This window comes from Aquarana catesbeiana, linkage group LG11, assembly GCF_042186555.1.
Source record: "Aquarana catesbeiana isolate 2022-GZ linkage group LG11, ASM4218655v1, whole genome shotgun sequence".
NCBI classification, from domain to species: Eukaryota; Metazoa; Chordata; class Amphibia; order Anura; family Ranidae; genus Aquarana; species Aquarana catesbeiana.
The window spans coordinates 54,135,669-54,144,389 of NC_133334.1; positions in this window are offsets into that span (position 1 = coordinate 54,135,669).

Sequence of the window (8,721 nt, forward strand, 5' to 3'; positions counted from 1 at the left end):
ATACTGATTGTTTCTCATTAGTCTAATTATGATGAATATCTTGTTTTCTGTTGCCTATCTCAAGTTAAAATTATATTTTGTAGTATTGAATAGAATACAGAATAGTTAAAATATGACGGCTGTTTCTTTTTGCTGTCAGCATTACATTTAGGCGTTTTTTCTTCATTTTCTGTCCCAGAGACACAATGGCAAAAAAGAGAAATCTTTCCAAAGTGAGGAGATACAACTGTCTTTAACAGAAGAAGGGTGCTTGGGTATGTCCAAAAAGGACAGAGGAACTGCACACCGTATAAAAGCCTCAGAACAGTTTATTAAATTCTTCAACACACAGACTGATCTATCCGATATACAGACCCCCCTCTACCCAGTAATGCTTGTACTCGGTTAGGAGCTTACTCATAGAGTTCTACCCCATGAGCTAACCCTGTAAAACGCCTTGAGGGTCTATATATTGGATGGATCAGTCTGTGTGATGGAAGATTTAAAGTGGCTGTAAACCTCAGACATGAAATATCAACAAAGCACATCTCTCTATAGTGTGTACTTGTCTCAAGAGCACGAAGTGTTATTTCTGTCTGCCCTTTCATTCCTCTGCTATCAGAATGAATCGCTTATGACAAGTTTTTCTGACACCAAGAGAAAAAAGGTGACGGGGGGGGGGTTTATCCAGCTGATTGACGGCCTCAGCTCTGTTCCTGTGTGCAAGGGGGTGTGTTCCTTCCCTCCTACAGTGCCTTGAAAAAGTATTCATACCCCTTGATATTTTCCACCAAAAACATAAATGTATTTTATTGGGATTTAATGTGATAGACCAACACAAAGTGGCACATAATTGTGAAGTGGAAGGAAAATGATGAATGATTTTCCAAAATGTTTACAAATAAATATCTGAAAAGTGTGGCGTGCATTTGTATTCAGCCCCCTTTACTCTGATACCCCTAACTAAAATCTAGTGGAACCAATTGCCTTCAGAAGTCACCTAATTAGTAAATAGAGTCCACCTGTGTGTAATTTAATCTCACTATAAATGCAGCTGTTCTGTGAATCTCTCAGAGGTTTGTTAGAGAACCTTAGTGAACAAATAGCATCATGAAGGCCAAGGAACACACCAGACAGGTCAGGGATAAAGTTGAGGAGAAGTTTAAAGCAGGGTTAGGTTATAAAAAAATATCCCAAGCTTTGAACATCTCACAGAGCACTGTTCAATCCATAATCTGAAAATGGAGAGAGTATGGCACAGCTGCAAACCTACCAAGACATGGCCGTCCACCTAAACTGGCAAGGAGAGCATTCATCAGAGAAGCAGCCAAGAGGCCCATGGTAACTCTGGAGGAGCTGCAGAGATCCACAGCTCAGGAGGTAGAATCTGTCGACACTCCACAAATCTGTTTTTTATGGAAGAGTGGCAAAAAGAAAGCCATTGTTGAAAGAAAGCTATAAGAAGTCCCGTTTGCAGTTTGTGAGAAGCCATGTGGGGGACACGGCAAACGTGGAAGAAGGTGCTCTGGTCAGATGACACCCAAATTTAACTTTTTGGCTTAAAAGGAAATGCTATGTGTGGCAGAAAACTAACACTGCACATCACCTTGAACAGACCATGCCTACTGTGAAACATGGTGGTGGCAGCATCATGTTGTGGGGGTGCTTTTCTTCAGCAGGAACAGGGAAGCTGGTCAGAGTTGATGGGAAGGTGGATGGAGTCAAATACAGGGCAATCTTAGAAGAAAACCTCTTAGAGTCTGCAAAAGACTTGAGACTGGGGCAGAGGTTCACCTTCCAGCAGGACAACGACCTAAACATACAGCCAGAGCTACAATGGAATGGTTTAGATCAAAGCATATTCATGTGTTAAAATGGCCTGGTCAAAGTCCAGACCTAAATCCAATTGAGAATCTGAGGCAAGACTTGAGCTATTTTTCAAAGAAGAATGGGAAAAAAATGTCACTCTTTAGATGTGCAAAGCTGGTAGAGACATCCCCAAAAAGACTTGCAGCTGTAATTGCAGAGAAAGGTGGTTCTACAAAGTATTGACTAGGGGGGGCTGAATACAAATGCACGCTACACACTGTTTACATATTTATTTATATTTATCACATATTTATATTTATCGTAAAATATTTTGAAAACCATTTATCATTTCCTTCCACTTCACAATTATGTGCCACTTTGTGTTGGTCTATCACATAAGATCCCAATAAAATACATTTACATTAATGGTTGTAACATGACAAAATGTGGAATATTTCAAGGGGTATGAATACTTTTTCAAGGCACTGTATCAGTTGTCACAGCTCTGTTCACTGAGATATGCAGCGTGTCATTTCAGTTTCCCCCCCTTTTTTTGACAGCTCAAACAAGCTTTATAAATTCTGGATTTTGAACGGATGTAGAAAAGAGAAGACTGCTGATAAACAGGTACAACTTATGTAGGAGGATTTGTTTCATCTCTGTGTATCACCTGCGGCCAGTCACATCACTAGGCATATGAAAGGGTTTATAACCACATTAATAAAGTGTTCTGGGGCTTTTTATGGTGAGCAGTCCCCCTGTCCTTTTTTGGAACTACATGAAAGTAACTAGCGACTATTGGAACCTCCTCTCGATGCTGGAGGTAGTCTGAAGATTTAGAGCTTGTGTGAAAAATCTACCTCACTGCATTGTCACGGATTCATGGACAGTTTTTATCAATATAGAAGGTCGAGAGAGAAATTCCATACATAATACTACTTTTCTTGATATCAGTGAAAGTAGAAAAGTAGCAAAGATTTACTGTTTTCCAAGTGAAGTTCCATACTGACTTTTTTAAATGTTAAGGCGGCCTTCAACCACTTTTGACAGATAGACTAGGCAAGAATTTCAGCATGCAGATGAAAAAAAAGGTAAAAACAGTATTTTATGACAAAGCATGATAATCATTTATGATAGAAAACACAAAATATCTGCGCTCGTTGAAGTGGGTATATATATGAATCAGTCATTGAACCTCCACAACAAGCAACATATTCCTTTTTTTAAGGCAAGGGCTTTTACCCTTGCAGAAATTGCTTTGCATGTAGCCACGCAAAAAAATTCCAGGGTAAAAGACAGGAATTTACATGCACCACAACACAGGAGACACACAAAATTAAAGATTTTGTAGGTTGTCATGCAGAGGGGGTAGTTTATGTTCTCCAGTGCAGTTGTCAACTACAATATGTAGGATGAACCAAAAGAGCCCTTAAAGTAAGGATCAAGGAACATATCCAAAATATTTTAAAAGGCAACCCCAAACACAATGTATCAAAACATTACACATAACCGAGATCCTTCACAACTTCAATTCTGGGGTATTGAAAAATACAAAGGCTCATGGAGAGGCAGCCATACAATCAGAAGTATAAGCCAAAGGGAGTCATACTGGATACACACTCTACGTACACTAACACCTAGAGGAATGAACGTAGAGTTCGATCTTAATTGTTTTTTAAATAATTTTTAAATAATTTTTAATCATCATGATCATTTTAATAATCAGATTCTATTCCTTCAACAATCATTGTATGTGTACAACTTTATTTCATTTACCCCTCTTTTTTATATGCTAAGATATATGTATTAGTACATTTTAAGGAGATATTTATTTAAACCAGAACTCTGAGATATCCCTATTTTATTCCAATTTTGAATAACATGATTGTAATAAGAATGACATTTAGGACATAGTTGTATATTTGTGAAAATTATGACATGAATGTAGAGACTTCTCCTTGGAGACTCAGGTTACGACCGATGCCCCCAGCCACAACTCACTCTCACATAACACAAAACAACAACATTGCGTACAGTAACATGGCGGATGATAACAAAATCAACCACTCAAAAATGGCCGCCACTTATATGGACCTATTGGCATATAAGCGAACACATGATGTGAAAAACATCAGGGACCACAAGAAAATGGCTGACATTCATCATCTATTTTTCCTAAATTGTTCAAATAGTAATGGAACAGTATTGTAAGTTATGCACATCTTCTCCCGATTTAATTAAATCGATCCTTTTTACACCCCAAAAAGCGTAAGCATTGTTATAGCTGACATACATCAGCGCGCCAGATTTAGCTTGATCCCCTTAAACATGGCCGCTATTCCGCACAAATTGCCACCTGCAAGATGGCCGCGACAACAAATACACACTTAACCACAACAAAAATGGCCGCTACGGCACTTCCGGTACTATAATATAAATGACATCCCTCTCGGGCCAATCCGGTTCCCCAGATGAAGTCACGAGCGGTGACGTAACGCGTAGGGCGTGGCAGAGAGCAGACGTAACAGGAAGTCAGTAAGGAGGCGCCTCAGACGCCGCTCTTGTCCATCCTTTTGATATTTCATGCTGTTTTTATTCAATTTTAATGTAAGAGACCACCCTTTTACCTTAATAAACTCCATTGATTTTAACAATACTACACTATTGGAGGCCTCTTTCTCTCCCTCTCCCACATATCCCACCAAATCGGTGGAGCCCAGGTGGGCAATCCCCCCTTCATCTTTTGATAGGTTCCATATACTGGGAGGACCATCAAGTCATTAGAGAAGTCCCACCTGAAGCACATCATACAACATCTATTTAAAGAACCTGTTTGATGCTTACGTTCACTTGTTTTGAGGTGAGAGTTTAGAGAGCCCGGTTTCACCGGATCCCTCCACTTTAAGGATATCACCATCACTTCCACCCCCCATATCTGATCCCAGTGGATTGAACATATTATGATGAACTTTTGATTTATTTATGCACATCAGCACTTTGGATAATCTTTGTCAGCACTTTGTATTTTTAAGTGTTCTTGCATAGCAAGACCACTCTTTCACACGGGGCGGATCAGTGATGATCCGCCCCGTGAACACCCGCTGGCTCAGCGGGGATCGCTCCGCCGATCCCCGCTGAGCAGAAAGATGACAGGTCCATCGCTGCACGCTGTGCAGCTACGGACCTGTCAGAGCGCCGCTCTCCCCTATGGGGGATCGGATGATGACGGACCGTAGTGTCCGTCGTCACCCGATCCGATCCGAAAACGGATGGAAAAGTAGGTTTTTCCTCCGTTACACTTTTCGGATCGGAGCTGCGTCGGATGTCAGCGGACATGTCACCGCTGACATCCGACGCTCCATAGGGATACATGTATGTCCGTTTTTCATCCGAAAACGGAAGGATGAAAAACGGACATACGGATCCCCCGTGTGAAAGAGCCCTTACTGTTATCTCACATATATATTATTCTTATTATTATAGCCAAATTTACCACCCTAACTCCTCCCACAGTTTTTACACTACATAGACAAGTAATATACCGAAACGTGCGGATTGTTCCCGAATGGTGTGCTATTACTTTGTGGAACGTTTCGCCGAATGGTTCACGAAATATCGTCGTTTTTGCGGCGAAATTGGTCCCATAGGAATGAATGGGGAAACTAGAGTGGGAGATGACAAAAGCTGGAAAATCAGAACATGATTTCTAAACTGCCGCCACTCCCTCATTTTCAAGCCCACCTACACAAATCTTATATCAAAACGTTCAGCTATCCCTGCTGCCACTAAACATGTCCACGGCTAAGCCATAGTCCTGATAGTTTTCACAATATGACCATTTGTTTGCAACTCACGCCGTCCATTGACATTCATTGAAACTACACTCTAGCCCCCTCCAAATTTGAAGGGCAATTTCTAAACTGCGACTGTGCCTTCATTTTTAATATTTCAGAGACATACTATACATCAAAATCTAGGTCTGGGTCTTGTGATTCTCACAATATAAAGATCTTCGCTGTAGGATGTATAGTTTTTAAAATACGGCCATTTGTTTAGAGGTCATTTCAGGAAATTTTAGCCATTAATCAGAGTGTACTGTTAGTGTTTGTTTTGTTGCCATGGTTACCAAAGCTTCTGTTATACACAGGGGGGAAGGTGGCTGGAGCATCTCAGCTGATTACAGAGCCCGGGGGAGGGGACAGACACACCATGTACTGATTTATAATAGAGGAATATGATGGGGCAGTTTTGATGAAGCAGTATTTGGGAAGCATAAACAGGGCATGAGCGTTGCTAGGAAACAGTGGTTGTAAACACAAGATGCTGAGACACTCCAAATGCATGTGACTTCATCTGCTAGACTTGATAATGCTTGTAGACTCCTCCCACAGTTTTCACACTACAGAGACAAATAATATACCGAAACGAGCGGATTGTTCCCGATTGGTGTGTTATTACTTTGTGGAATGTTTTGCCGAATGGTCCACGAAATGACGTTTTTGCGGCGAAATTGGTCCCATAGGAATGAATGGCGAAATGTTCAAAACTAGAGTGGGAAGTGACAAAAGCTGACAACCCCATGATCAGCCAAAACATTATGACCACCCCATGATTAGCCAAAACATTATGACCGCCCCATGTAAAAAAAAAAATATTTTTGAAAAAAAAAAAAAATTTTTGAAAAAAGTAAAAAAATAATTTTTGAAAAAAAAAAAAATATATTTTTGAAAAAAAAAAAAAAATATTTTTGAAAAAAAAAAAAAAAATTTTTGAAAAAAAAAAAAATTATTTTTGAAAAAAAAATTATTTTTGAAAAAAAAATTTCTTTTAAAAAAAAAATTATTTTTGAAAAAAAAATATATTTGAATAAAAAAAATATTTTTGAAAAAAAAAATTATTTTTGAAAAAAAAATTACTTTAAAAAAAATAATAATTTCGAAAAAAAAATTATTTTTGAAATAAAAAAATTCATTTTTGAAAAAAAAAATTACCTTTGAAAAAAAAAATTACTTTTGAAAAAAAAAAATCATTTTTGAAGAAAAAAAAATCATTTTTGATTAAAAAAAATTCATTTTTGAAAAAAAAAATTACTTTTGAAAAAAATGTTCAGCTCTTTCAGCGAATGATGGAACTTTTTTACTACTATTTATACTTTTTAAAATATTAAGCTTTTTAACACTTTTCACAGTTACTCAAGCCACTCCACCCCACCCAGTTACTCCGCCCACTCCAGTTGTAGAGGCAAGAACACTTTCACAATTTCCCCAGAAATTGTACCTTTTCTAGTTATGTTTTACACTGCTGGTACATATTCACTGAGCACACTAATTTATATAGGCACTATAGCTGCATGCATTAGTGCGCATATATTGTTTATGATTTGATGTGATAGATTTGAAGCGCGAAATCACTTTATTAGTATTATATATGAATGAAATTAACATAAGCAGCCAGCACAAAAAGTTTCTGGGAAACCAAACACGAATAGTAAAAATGCAGCACTTGTATTAAATGAAGACACCAAGTGAATAGTGTGTTAACCACCCTGGCGGTATGATTATTTCGGATTTTAGGTGCTGAAATCGGTACAATTATTTTGCATGGAAATTTGGCGTTTTATATTGTAGGCCTGTAATTCTTAACAATAACACATTTAAATCTGTCCAAACAAGAGTCTAGTAGATATCCCGGGTATGATGAAGTTTGAAACACAAAAACATCAATTATAATATAATAAATAAATATAAATAATTTTAAAAAATAATAATATAATAATAATAAAATAAATTTCCCCACGATTCACTATCACTCAATTCTGCAAGTGTTCTAATTTACTATCGCTGTTTTCTAGCTGGTCTAAAACCACTTTTGACATAAAGGGACACTTTTTGGTTGCTATGGACAATCTCCAGTTTCCAGGCAGAAAGAACAGTATATATCATATAAAACTGCATGCAGGGCATAGGACAAAGCACTGGGGACAAAAGAGATGTGAAATGATTTCATACAGTACTGTAATCTGTAAGATTACAGTACTGTATGTGTTATGGTTTGTACATTTTTTTGAATTTGCCGCCAGGTTCCGCCCCGTGCGTCGTGATGCTTACAGGGAACAGAGCCTGGCACAGAGAGGCTTCGGAGGAGACAGAGCCCGCAGACACAGCGGGGAATATCGCAGGATCCTGGGAACAAGGTAAGTAACGCTGCACCAGGATCCTTCAATGTAATCCCGAGTGTGGCTCGGGGTTCCCGCTAATGGGACTGAAAGCGGTTGTATATCCCCGCTGTCTTTTTTTTTCCTACACCTGCAAGGGAAAAGGCATAATGAGCTAGTATGCACCGCATACTAGCTCATTATGAGATACTTACCTTAGAACGAGGCGCCGGCATCTCACCTGGTCCACGCCGAGGGAGCTGACATCTCCCCTCGGCGTGTCTTCCGGGTATCGCATCTCCGGCGCTGTGAGTGGCTGTGTATGCCTGGTTTCATAACCATCCCAAGAAAATAGGTCAGTGCTCATCCTTAGAGACAGCTCCGCCTGGCAGACAGGAGTTCTGGCCTAGGAGTCAGGAGAGAGCCAGTGGAGCACGAAGCTGCAAGTACAGAGGTGCTGAACATCAGGTCTGGGGAAGACAGGCCACGGCCTAAGGTGTATGGCCTGAGCAGGAGGCTGTGTTTTTGCCAGGAAGGCTGAATGCTGGTTGTTCTGAAGAAGGACTGTAATGCTGAATACCCCTGCGAGGGAATCTGATGTTTATTTTTGAAATTTGTTTCTTTTGAATAAAAATGGGCTGCCATGCCCTTGAAAATGCAGTCGGGCTGATACGATTTCTTCAACTTGGATCCACCACTAGAGCTTAATCACCCCGGATCGTCACAATACACACATGCCAATTATCATTTTTTTATTTCTGAAAAATAGTTTTATGTAT